The sequence below is a fragment of the Saimiri boliviensis genome, chromosome 1 (assembly GCF_048565385.1).
Source record: "Saimiri boliviensis isolate mSaiBol1 chromosome 1, mSaiBol1.pri, whole genome shotgun sequence".
Taxonomy (NCBI): Eukaryota; Metazoa; Chordata; class Mammalia; order Primates; family Cebidae; genus Saimiri; species Saimiri boliviensis.
The window spans coordinates 47,782,863-47,796,668 of NC_133449.1; the positions used below are offsets into that span (position 1 = coordinate 47,782,863).

The 13,806-nt window shown below is 45.9% G+C and overlaps 1 protein-coding gene across 3 annotated transcripts in view; it reads left to right on the forward strand.

Annotated features, from left to right (window-relative positions):
- The window catches only part of ACOXL (acyl-CoA oxidase like), a 384,752-nt gene that overhangs the window by 128,201 nt on the left and 242,745 nt on the right, over positions 1 to 13,806 (forward strand). The gene's annotated exons all lie outside the window — the stretch shown is intronic.

The following is a 13,806-nucleotide window of genomic DNA, read 5'->3' on the forward strand; positions in this document are numbered from 1 at the left end:
TTACAGGTGCACACTACCACATCCTGTTGACTTTTGTATTATTATTATTTTTTTAACTAGAGCGAGTTTTCACCCTGTTGGCAAGGATGGTCTCAAACTCCTGACCTCATGATCCGTGCGCCTTGGCCTCCCAAAGTGCTGGGGTTACAGGCATGAGCCACCGCACCCAGCCCAGCCCATTCCTCTTTCTAAGGCTTTCTATGTCAACAAAGGTGCAGTCAGGTCTTCCATCAGTCCTGGACGCTCTGGACCATGTGGTGCTTCAGTGAGGCCCTCTTGCTAGGGTGGTGCAGCCCGAGGCACTCGGATTTGACGTGTTTCACTGCAAGGTGGCTGCAGAGCAGAAGCGGTGCTCTGGTCTGTGGTCCCCAGAGCCCTTGAGGGTGCTGGGATAGCATCCCTCCATGAAGTGCAGGTGCCCGAGGTCACGTTCCCAGAGGCATCGCTCATCTCAACCATCTGGAAAACTCACTGACCTGTGGGCCTCTCCCAGAGACCCAGAAAATGGGGGTTTGTTTTCAGACCTCACCATTCTGTCCCAGCAGCAGAGGTGAACATGGCCAGGGTCACTCCAACTCCCACTGGGTTGAATGCTGCTGAGTGCAGGGCAGAGAGCAGGATGGAGAGAGAATGAGCTTGGAGGAAGCCCCCAGCATATTCCCTGGAGTGCTGAGAGGAGCTGCCCTTCTGCCAGGACCAGGGGAGGCCAGCTCTATCAGCAAGGGACCCCTATGGGTGACTGTCCAGGCTGGTGTTTGTGACAGGCCTGCCAGGCGTTGGGAGGCACAGGGCGAAACTACCGTGGGGCTAGAGTCCATTGCTGCCTTCTGCATGTTCCCTTCAGTGGTGCTGTGTTGCTCTGGCCCAGTGGATCGCGAGACAGTGAGCCTGCAGCTGGTGCCCACCCATTTTATGAGGCAGTAGAGGGGGGTCTACCAAGGTCTTACTTGTATTTCTGTTGAGAGGGAAACCAGGGAGCTCTCTGGTTGGGCTGCGTGTTGGGGCCCTGGCTCCCTGGCTGATATTCTGTGGCCTGACCTGCAAGCCTGGCTTCAGGCTCTAGACTCCCTCCTGAAGGGTGTTTCTTAAGTTTGAATGAATGGCTTAAATTGGCAAGATGTAATCCAGGGGGTCTGTTAAATTAGCCACAGAAAGTTCTAGATTTGCCTCCCTCCGGTCACCAAGATACTGTATTTATAGGCAATTTTTGATGTATGAATTACATTTTGGCCTCTTAATGTGGCACAAACTACTTACAAATCAAGAACATTCTATAGCCTCTATATCACATGGAGGATGGGCCTGTGGGGGCACCGGGACATCCCCTGGAGGGGCAGCAAACACCCCGTCCGCCGTGTCCAACGCAGATGGAGTTGTGTTGAGGCCGCCTTTTTTTCTTTTTCCTGAGGTGGTTTATCACTCAGATTCTGCTTCCTGTTGAGGTTGGTAGAGCCTCAGGTGCCATGCAGAGAAGTCCATCTATAACCTTCCATTCTCTGGTCTTTCATGAGGCAGATGTGACTGCTTGTCCAAGTGCTGTACTCTGTTGTATAAGGCAATGCTCACTGTCGTTAGAGCCCATGGTGGGTGAAGATGGTATGTGGGTGCTTGGAGCGGAAAGAGAGCCACATGTATACACTCACACGTCAGCAGCCGTGGGTCTCCACAACGTTTCTCCTCTAGAGAACAAGCTGCTTTGTCTGCGTCCCCTCTAGAGCCGGCAGGTACTGGGTCCCGAGCGCCGGGCCTCGGGCAGGGTGGTCCATCTTGTGGCTATTTACTTAATATCTTCCTCCTAGACCTACGCTTCCAAACCATGGTGATTTTTGCCCTCCAGAGACATTAGGTGACATTTTTGGTTGTCCAGACTTGGGGAGGTTACCACTGACTGGCAGCTGTGGTGGAAAGGTCAGGGATGCTGTTAACCACCCTAGAATGCCTGGTTTACCTACTCACAACAAAGCATAATCTGGCCCAAAATGGGAAGAGTGCCTGGGTAGAGAAACTGCCTTGACTGAGAACTCCTGACGGTAAGCACAGTATTTATTCCTCTTTCCATCTTCAGGGCCTGGCAGGTATCATGAGCTCAGTTGGCCTAGGCTGAATCAAATCAGTGCTTCATAGGCTCACATGCGTGTTGGTTTTTGTGTTGATAAAATACTCTCAATATTCCCTGAGAATTTGTGTTCTATTTGTTTGCTTGTTTAAACATAGAAATTAAATCAGCTTTCAGTTAGTCATACTAGTGGATGAGAGAAAAGGGTAGTTCCTCCAAAATGGTAGATCCCCCAGAATCCACTTACCGTTGTCTGTGCAACGATCCAGAGACACAAATGCATAGTAGGACTCTCACCCACTAGAGCCAGCCCGAGGCCCTTTCTTGTTTGGTTTGCAGGCATGGGGAGGGTGTGCTCTGCCCTCCAGGCTCTGCAGCATGAGCTGGCGCCAGCTTCTGGGGGGAAGAAGAGAGGGGAAAGAAGAGATTTGCAGGCACACCGTGGGTAGAGGATAGCATTGTTGGTACAAATTCCAGACATCTTCTGCCTGTAGCTCTTTGTGATTGTCCAGGCAGAACCTACCGCATCTCCATGAAGGAGGCAGGATGTGGAGGTTCCATACCAGGTGCACTTGGGGATTCGAACTCAGGCCTCTGACTCTCAGCAGAAGACTTGTTCCCCAAAGTGTGTCACCAACACTACCCAGGGTGCTGGGATGGTTCCCTAGGGCTCAGAGCCTTGATTCAGCCCCAACCTCTAGGGAGGGTGCTTGTTTGCTGGCCACCAGCAGGGGGATGAAGTGGTGTTTGGAGAGGGTCAGGGCTGGAATGGCGCGCCATGCTCACGGAAAATTTCCTTGCTTAAGTAATGACTGAGAGCATTAAGGAGACTTCAGGTCGGGGGGATGATGTGGCAGAGGCCACTGAGACCCACCACCTGGCAGAGATCTGGAAAGCTCTTGTTCAACCCCACGGAGAGGTGGCCAGAGGGGCCAGTTTCTATTTCCTCCCTTGAGAATGAGAAGGGGACAGTGGCCCCTGTCCTCTGGCATAGAGTCAAGGAGCAGAGATTACTGCTCTGCTCAGCCTGGTACCTCACCCCCACCTTCTGTGGCATCTGTCCCACCTAAAAGACCAGCAGATGTCCCCGGGGAGGAAGCTACCTACCTGTGCTTTAAGAAACTCTTCCAGTTGAGAGAAATGACCTACCCCAAGGGACTTGTCTTGCTTGAAAGGACAGCTTTGAGAATCTTCTTTTAAATCACATGTTTTCTGCTATGAGTGTAGGTAGGAAGAAAGGAAACATTAGGTGCTGGAGACAAACTGCTCATAGGGAGGAGAATTCTGTTGTTTCATCCTTTGTACTTGTTACATCTCTTTTATATACCAGAAAGCAAAGGTGGAAGAAAAAAACAGTGATTCTACCAGTTGCCAACAGTTAATCCTGACCTTAAAACTGTCTTGATGTGGAGGAGACATCAGTGTGCAATGCTTTAGATGACCTACTGCTTAAATGCTTCCTCGTTTAACTGTCATAGCCCCTAAAATGGGTGTTACTAATTTCGTTTTAGAGATAAGGGCACTCATACTCAGAGAGGTTGAGGGGTTGTCCACGTAGCCACTTAATGAAGACCATGTTCTTTCTAGCGTCTTAGGAATCTCTGTTGACCTGGGCAGAGCTCTGAATAAGAGATACCATTTGAGAAAATGCACCAAACAAATCAAAAAGCAACTTTACAAGAGAAGATACAAAACTGTACCTGATTGCTTGCCAAAGAAATAAAATATATGATATGTACTGTGAAATACAGCAATTTCCCTTTATCCTTTATCCAATGCTTCACTTTCTGTGGTTTCAGTTACCTGCAGTCAACCGTGTTCTGAAAATATTAAGTGAAAAATTTCAGAAACAACTTCTTAGTTTTAAATTGTGTACCATCCTGAGTAATGTGACAAAATCTGAAGCCATCCTCCTGCATCCCATCCTGAATGGAATCCTCCTCCCGTCCAGAGTACCCACCCATTAGTCACTTAACTGTCTCAGAGATCAGGTGGATTGTCACGGTGTCACAGTGCTTGTGTTCAAGTCATCTTTATTTGACTTCATTATGTCCTCAAAACACAAGAGTCGTGATGCCGGCAATTGGGATATGCCAAAGAGAAGCCGTAAAGAGCTTCCTTTAGGTAAAAAAGTGAAAGTTCTTGACTTTGTAAGAAAAGAAAAAAAAAAATCATGTGCTGAGGTTGCTGAGATCTACAGAAAGAAGGAGTCTTCTATCCATGAAATTGTGAAGAAGGAAAAATAAATTTGTGCTAGTTTTGCTGTAACAAACTGTAAAAGGGACAGCCACAGGGTTGATAAGTACTTAATTACGATGGAAATTACATTTGTGGGTGGAAGACATGGACAGGAATGTGTCTGGTTGGCAGTTGAGTTCAGTACTGTCCCTGGTTTTAAACATTCACTGGGGTCTTGGATTGTATCACCTGTATATAAGGGAGATCTCCTGTAAAAGACAGAAGACCCTGTATGCTAAGAGAATCTGTAATGTAAATCTCAACTCTTGTATGGATTCCAAGGACATTGATTTTACTAAGACTCTGATGATGCTGTTAAGACTCTCTGCTTTGGGGTCTCATTGATTCTTTCCTTCATCCACCAAACAGTTATTTTGTATCAGGTAGGATGCCTTTAGCTATGAGGAACCGGAGACACTGGCTTAACTATTTTAAACAGGAAGTGGATTGTCTTCTCTCTTAATGATTCCGAAAGGGGGCAGTTTCAGGGTGATTATTTCAGGGGCTCAGTGACACCTCAAGGATCAGAGTGGCTTTGATCTTTCTTCTGTGCAACTCAGCATGTCAGTTTTGTCTTTGACTGACTCCCTCATGGTCACAATATGGCTGCTGAGGTTCTTGCTCTCACATGTGGATGTGTGAGATTTAGAAGAGGAGGACCCATGTTTTCTTATATGTCATTTTTTTAAGCAGTATGGAAACTTTTTTTCCAGAAACCCTTCAAGAGACTTTCCTTCATCTCTCATTGGCCAGATAAACACATCCATCCATTCTTAAGGCCATCACTGGCAAAAAGCATTGGGTGACTATGATTGGGTTAGTTAGTGGCTCCGTAGTGGAAGGTAGGTTACATGAGCAGACTTAGGACTCTATTACCAAGGATGGGGGGAGGAGGGGTTGGGCCAGCAACTGGAAATGTTGCTACACATTTTAAAAATATTTTTATTATGGAAAATTTTAAACACGAAGGAGAGAAGCATAGTGAATTTCCTATTATTTGTCTCTCAGTTTCTATGATTCTCAACATTTTGACAGTTTTAGTTCACCACCATCCTCCCTTTTAATTTCTGGCTAGAGTACTTTATTTATTTATTTTTGATAGAGTTCTTATTGATTGATTGATTGAGGCAGGGTCTGGCTCTGTTGCTCAGGCTGGAATGCAGTGACGTGATCTTGGCTCACTGCAACCTCTGCCTCCCAGGCTCAAGCCATCCTCTCACCTCAGCCTCCTGAATAGCTGGAAACATAGGCCTGTACCACCAAGTCCAGCTAAATTTTATATTTTTTGTAAAGACAGGATTTTGCCATGTTGCCCTTGAACTCCTGGGCTGGTCTTGAACTCCTGGGCTCAAGCGATCCACCTGCCTTGACCTCCTACAGTGCTGGGTTTACAGATGTAAGCCCCTGTGCCTGGATGCTGGCTAGAGTACCTTAAAGTGCATTCCAGACATATATCATTTTTTAAGGCGCTCTGGACATATATTGAGTACCTGCTATCTGCCTAGTTACCGCCAAAGAAGATATCTGTTTCGGGGATGAGAAATTAGTGAAAACTCACTGGTACTAGCTAATTTTTGCTACAAAAGACAGAATTCCCTGAAACAAAGGAAAAAGGCAATATCCAGGAAATGGCGTTTTCTCCAAAGCTTTTGTTTGTTCTGGCTGCATCTGGAGTCCTTGTGATGTTAGAGAACAGGTGTCCTGGGAAGTTCGGGTGGGGGACAGGGGATCCTTCCTGCCCCTCCCCCCTGCGCCAGACAGAGGTGGAGCTGAGTGGAAGTTCAGCATCTCGTTTGTCATTTCCTCTCTCAGGCTGATGAGGCCAATGCTTTCTAAGAGTGGGTTTTGGTTGGGTGACACCTGTTTCTGCATGTTAATAGATTTCTGGGGTAAGATAAAGCTTGGTGATGTCACCTGCAGGTGTGTGAGCCTGTGGTAGCGGTCTGCTGCTTGACATTTGTTTCACAAGGCGTTGCTAGCTACATCTGTCCTCAGCTGTGAGAGTGTATGCACCAGCAGGCTGAACAGAGAGATGTTTGTAACCAGAACAGAGAATCAGATGTAACAAGCTGACTCTGGGCTGGGTTGCAAACACATGTATTTTCCCTATGGCGTTAGCTGATTTCATTCAGTTATGGAATGAAATATGGAAAAAAATGTTATTTCTTTAAAATATCACTGTGGCAGGCAAAGTATATTTCCATGCACCCTTTTCTGAGTTTCATAAGCCCCCTGTTTTATTACAGGTTTAAAAGACCCCTCTTCCTCTGTATGTCTGAAACAGGAAGACTGCCTTCTTATTTACCTTCAGTTTAAAAATATTTAATCCTTTGAAGAGAGTTTGCATGCCTCGTGCAAGGCGGTATCTTTGTATGTAACAATAAAATTTGCCACTCACCTACCATGCTTCTTCATTTCTATATGACAATTAAAGGTCAAATTGCAAAGTTGAATCAGTTATAGCTCTGTGTTTAGGATACGTTCAACCTGAGCTGATTTTATCTGCCTGGGTTTTGTAAAATGTTAGTATTTCCATAGTGAGTTTAAAAACAGAAACCTTTTGCATAACCATATTTGAAAAATCTAAAAACAAAGAAAAAGAGAAAGAGAATGGAGTGATGATATGCAATGATGCCATTTGACTGGACACTTGTGTAGCCTGGGGGGCTTTTGTGGCAGTTACACCGCTTCTGAGCTCAGCTCTCTAGAGTGTGTAAATGGTGGTTAGGTGTGCTTTGTTTCATGTGCTGTGCATTTCGGTGCTATGTGACAATCCACGTGACCCCAGTACATTTTATTTGACATGCACAGCTGGGTCGCTGGAGGATAGTCCAGGCCGTTAGAAAGAATGCAAAAGAAAACACAGACAATCTATTCATCAGAACGCTATGAAAGGGAGACTTATTGGGGCAAGCTCTGGCAAGAGCACACCTGGAGGAAGGAGAAGGAGGAAAACCAACTGGGCGCCTAGGGAGAAGGGCGGAGAAAATGCAGCTGCTGTTGACCGCGGCCAGCCGCATGGTGAAGGGCTTTGCCAGTGGTGAAACCTGATTCCATTTCCAACTTGTGAAATTGTATTTTAGGATGCTCTGCAAACAAGAGGGTTGGATGGTAGACATGAGGTCTTATTTGCTGAGGGGTCTTTACTCACCAGGCGCTTGGTACCCCAGCAGGACCCTGGGCTAAGGAGCGTGGTGCTCACTTTGCCTCTGAGGGCAGAAGTTCCTGACCTGTGGGATCAATGCTAGGAGTCCCCAGGCATCCCTCAGACTTACCGAAGAGAGAAGAAGGATCCTCAGGAAGGATCCTAGAATCCTTGGGAAGGCATTTCCTGGTCCTTCTTCAACCACAAAGATGCCCAAATAACCTCAGCCCTGTTCTCATAACCTACCTGCTCCCAACTCTGTCTTTTCCTTCCTACTTCCTAGCTGTGGAGTTGTCACCTGAATAGCCTTGTTTTATTTTTGAGTTGGAGTCTTGCTCTATTGTCCAGCCTAACTGCAACCTCTGCCTCCCAGGATCAAGCAATTCTCCTACTTCAGCCTCCCAAGTAGCTGGGACTACAGGCACCTGCCACCACACCTGGCTAATTTTTGTAGTTTTAGTAGAGATGAGGTTTCACCATGTTGACCAGGCTAGTCCCAAACTCCTGACCTCAAGTTATCCACTCACCTCAGACTTCCAAAGTGCTGGGATTACAGGCATGAGCCACCAAGCCCAGGCTTGAATAGCCATTTTCTAATCCTGTGTAGAGACCCAGGGAGAGGTCCTACCTCAGCTACAGTAAGCGACTGGGGTGTCTGTGCATCACCTTGGTCATTTGAACCTCTGACCGTCAGGCATTCTGAGTGTAGCCTGGACTGAGACATTGGCTTGCTGTCTCCAACTTGCTCACTGGTCCTTGGGAAAAGATCAGTGTGTGTACTCAATTCACCGTGATTGACCTTGGTGCAGAACATGGAGTGCCAGGGGTACCCAAGAGCCTTCCTTTCTGGCCAGAACTCTATCCAGATCTTTAGTGCAGAGACCAGAAGCTAGAGAGAGAGAGAGAGAGAGAGAGAGAGAGAGAGAGAGAGAGACAGAGAGAGAGACAGAGACAGAGACTTGAGTTCATGTCTAGGTGATCCGGGGCAAGTCAAGCACATGCACAGAAGGGCACTCAGGAAGTGGCAGCCGGGCTTACCTCCATCTGGGAACCACAGAGGGAGCTGGTGGTTTAACATGGCTCCCTATTATCCACTGGTTCCCCGTTCTCCCAGACTGGAGTCCTGCAGGAAGTGAGTGTTACTCTATTGAGCCGAAGTCCACAATAAATCCTACAAGAGCTTCTAAGAGTAACAAGGCATATGTCTGTAATCTCAGCTATTTGAGAGGCTGAGGCATGAGAATTGCCTGAACCCTGGAGGCAGAGGTTGCAGAGAGCTGAGATGCTGCCACTGCACTCCTGCCTGGGCAACAGAGTGATACTTTGTCTCAAAAAAAAAAAGGGGTTTCATTTAAGTATTGGTTTTTACAAAATCCTGACTCCCAAATCAAACAAGTTTCCAGACTCATTAGGCATTTTCAGAAACCTTCCTTTTTGCCTGATTATAAAGCTCAATGGAAATTCTAATCATATTTAAAACAAAACAAAACAAAACAAAACAAAAAAACAAACCAAAACAACAAAATCTTGACAAATACTGCTTGACAAGATTGATTTATAAACAACTAGTACTAAAAACCCAAACCACTGGAAATGCATGTGGCTTTTCCTGGTAGGACAGAAATTGAAGGTGCCCACGTGGTTAACTGAGCTCTGGAAAGACCTGAGTGAATGCTGCTCCCTGTCGGCTTTCAAGGCTTTACTTGTCCCATTCCCTTCACTTCCCCTCACGTAGGTATTGCTTCTGGACCTGGAACGGAGAAACTCAAAATCTAACCCCAGCTATGTTATTAAATGGCGAACCTTTAAATTCACACAGGGTAGTTGATGGGAATTTCAAAACAACGGGGTTAAATTCTGCTTTTACAAAGATGGAACAAAAGCTCTCTGTCTTTTGGAGGTCACTAATCCGGTGTTTGCACCTTATTGTCAGTGCGTAATGTCTGAAAAACTTGGAATTATTTCCAATTAGTGGGTTTCAGTGGATCTTGCTCTCTGAGCTGTTGACCCTTCGTGTTTGTTTAGCAGGATTTTCTCACCGGGCTGCACCTTGCCCAGCATTGTTTTGCTGTCAGAGGGTCTGAACGGCTCTGGGTGACCCCCGCAGAAATGTCCGTGTCGTGTCGTGAGACTGGGGGAGCTGTTGTGAATTTTGTGATGACAGATGGCGGAAGCATAAAAGGCACCTCCACGGGCTTTGTGAAAGAGGATTTGCGCTCTCAGAACCTTTTTTTCTCTCTCTGTTCGGGAGGCACTTCTGTGATTGCTGACAGAGCTGCAATGCTGCCTGTGTAGAATAGTGGTGGGGCCTTCGAACCGAGAACACTCACGTGTTGGCAGGCACCTGCTCACTGGGCCACTTCTTCCTTCCCTGTCCCCATAGCCAAGCCTCAGACAGCCTGAAGGTCTCAGCCATGTGCGCTGTTGGAAAAGTTGGTGCTTCCCTGGAAGCTTGGCACCCCAGAACACTAGCGTTTAATTTGATTAGGATTTCACCTGATTTCTGGAGATTTCAGGACCAGAGTTATCAAAAGGGAGAGCATGAAGCTGAGTGCAATGGCTCACACCTGTAATCCCAGTGACTGGGAGCAGAGTAGGGGTTGGAAGCTGAGGCAGGAGGCTCGTTTAGGGACAGGAGTTTGAGACCAGCCTGGGCAACATAGCGAGACCTTGTCTCTAAAAGAGTAATTTTAAAAAATTAAAAAGAAACAGAAGAGAAAGAGAGAGAGAACAAAAAGGGGTTCTTTGGTGCTGCTTATGAAATGGGCATTTGTGATTGCTGCCTTCTGGGCTCTGGCTGAGACACAGAGGTTGGTAGAAGGTCACTTGCATGTGTTGGGCAAAAGCCCAGAGGGATACAAAAAGAAGGAATAACAGTTTTAAAATTGGTGCAAATGGCTAAATCCTGCATGTGCCCCTGGCCAATCACCCCCTGGACACTCATTATAGCTCCCTCAGCACCCCAATGGGGACCCTCATCATGGCTGAGTGAAACCCCAAAGGCTCCCAGCAGAATTGCTCTCTGAAGGGGCTGTGGCCAGCCTGGAAGGGTTAGTGGACCTCTGTTGCCAATATTTACCCATTAGTAGAAATCCTGGATTTCTGGCTTGTTTGGAAAACTGGGCAGTCTTGTGGCACCTGGGGCCCTTATCCCACAGGGAGCCACCAGCTGGGGCCCTGCAGCAGCTACCACCTTCAATGCACCCACATTCACTAGGTTCTTAATTTTACTTACACCTTGACTGCCTACTCATTTCCTTGATTAACCCCGTAGATGTTTCAGTTTGCAAATCTCTGATTTGTTCTAATTCTCTCAGAGAAACTGAAATGTAAATATGTAAAAAGGACCTTTAGAATCAATTCCAATAAGGTAATTCAAGAAGTAGAAAATGTTTCGTGAAACAAAGATGTTTCTCTCCATTATTCATAATATACAAAACTGGAAACAATACAGCAACGGGAGAGGCTTAACTACATGACGATGTGTTCTTCTGATGGAGTATTACATAACCATAAAAGTATTGCTCATGTAGACTTTTTAATAACATGGAGAGATGCTCATGATATAATATTGAGTTAAGTTTTAAAAGCTCTACATGACATTGCATGTGCAATATGCTCTGTTTTCCAAAATATAAAAGTTCTATGCGTAGAGGAAGACTGGAACAAAATTTGCCAAAATATTAGCAGTGATTGTTTTTTGGTGATGAAATTATCTGTGATTTTTTTTCTTTATTTCATTCTGGGGTTTCCTCCTTTTCTACAATGAATGTGCATAGCTTTTGTGTTCAGGAAGAAAAGTTAAAAAAAAAAAAAAAAAGGAAGAAACAGAAGTCCTGAAGATTATGTGATTTTCCCTGAACCCCCCAGCTGCTTGGTAACAGGGCAGGACTAAAACCTAAGTTCCCCGTTTCTGAGATGGGTGGGACTCATTCCATTTATTAGGGCCAGGCTGCCCACAGCTGTGCACCTGGGGTTTATGACCTCCAGAGTTCTCACTCCCAGCCCATGTGCTTTGAGTATGGTTGTCTTTATAGGGGGAGGGTGCATATATTATTTGGGTCCTTCTTTTTGCCTTTAATTTCTCTGTCACGAGCAGTCTTTAAGAACCAGACAGCTGTGCCTCTTGCATAGAAATTGAAGCGAATACAGGCATTTCTGCTAGTTTCACAACTCATGTGACTTGTGGGCGTATTTCCTTGGGGGTGTACCTAGGCTAGAGCTTCTCCAATTTCTGTTTTTCCTCCCTCTTCTGCTTCTTCTCCACTAGGGAGGAGACGTCAAAGCCATTTAGATCCCTTCACTGAGGCACAGAAGTGACACTATCCTTAGAAGAGCCCCTGACTATACCCTGTTGACTTCACACCGAAAATGATCCACGTTTCAGCAGGTGCCACGAGAGCCAAAGACCCGAGTGCCCTTTCTAACGCCTGCCACTCACTGCTTTGGTGACTTTGGTCAAATCTGTACTTTCCCAGAGCATCGATGGGAAGCGGAACATTTTTTGCTGAACGACTTTCTGCAGGGCCCGTGGAACAGGCCTGATAGGAGACACTCAGTAAAGGTTTTCATGGTCCTTGAAGGGGAGGAGTCCCTAAAACTGAACACCAGGGCTCTCCATCCACCAAGGGCAGACTCAGGCTTCACCAAGCTCATAGGGACCTGAAGCCATTTGTTCCTCTACATCCAGAAACTCAACCATCCAGTGATCCACCCTGGTAGGCATGTCCTTGGGAGGTCAAATTCTCTTTGAGGCTTGCTGAATTATGGGATCTTTAGAAGTGCCTTTTGGCTAAGGGTCTATAAGCTTTCTTATATGCTATATCTTATCTCTTATATTCCTGCATGGGGATAGCCTTTCCAAAGAGACCAAATGCTCCCTTACTTTAGCCATGACAGTCTCTCCCAAGAAGAGAGAGCTTTGCTAACATTTGCCTCGAAGATTTGGCCTTGCCTGCCTATGCTGTCGAATTAGCCAGGCTTTCACCAACTGTAATACAGTCTACTTCTTTGCCCTGTGCCTTGCAAACAAGTCAGCTCAACTGATTGGAACTCTGGGGTTGAGTGGGCTGCTGTTTTCATCCTGAGTAGCCTCATATCCAGGATGTCAGGCTGGTGTCTCCCTGGAATGTCCCGGCCAGCCAGGCTCACTGTGATCCGACACCTGTTGGCCCAGGTTCCCCAGCAAGTGGGTTGATGTGCAGGTGGGAACCCAGGGAAGCTGGCACATGAGAAGTGACAGGCAGGCTGTTGCCTGCCAACTTTGCCAGAGTTTTGTTTCTTATGTATTTCTGTATGGTGGATGATTTCTGTTTTTCCATGCGTTTGAGAGGACTTCAAAAAATCAAGGCCTTCAGGAGAATTTTCTAGTTGCTGTGAAAATGAATGCCAACAACTGGAAATGTATGTATCAATATCCAAAAGCCTCCGCTTACCTGCTGCAAAAAATGCAACTGCATGTTTTCAGTTTCAAATGTTGAAGGAAGAGATGGACCTATGTATCAATATCCAAAAGCCTCAGCTCGCCTGTTACAAAAAATGCAACTGTATGTTTTCAGTTTCAAATGTTGAAGGAAGAGATGGACCCCTTTGCCTGGGGTCCCTGTCATCTGGCTGCCTTGGATTGCAGTGGAGCACGCGGCAGGTGTGTAGGGTGGGGTTGGGCTGGAGCCAGCCCTGAGGGCTGCCTCCTCAGATCTGCCTCTCAAACCCTTTCGTTTTTACTTTGCCTTAACTTTGCATTTCTCAATCTTTGAACTATGGCCTAATTTCACATTCTGAAACTATGCATGGGTCTCAATTCTGTGAAGAATAGGATGTTTCGAAGGAGTGATGAGTCATCTTTTATTTCAAGCCAATGAGAAGCAGCCAACCCAAGAGGTATTGAGGGAAGGAGCATTTGTGATATTTCAAGGTAATTTTATCTATTTTTAAGTTTTATTTTTAATTTTACAAGGAGCACATTCTTATTATAAACCTCAGAGTCCATGCTGCCTCCTCCACTCTGCCCCTTGCAGAGGCCAGCACTGCCATGGATTTAATGTGTGCATTTCCAGGTGATTTATGTGCATTTATGTAGGTGTGTACAAAGAGACAAATATGTAGTTTTATTTGCATGTTTATTTTTGCATGTAAATGATAGCATAATCCATACCTTGTCCTACAACTTGTTTTTTTTTTCCCCTCAAAACTAAATAAAGATTTGCCTTATTTTTAACTGCTGACCCCTATTCCATGGTAGGTTTATTTAGCTTTATTTACCCTTCCTGATAGACAGAAGATAGATTGCATTTCTCAGTGTGTGTCAGTGAAGCTCTGTTTCAATGATAAAATGAAATACACTTTTATTTCCTTCCCCAAGTGGTAA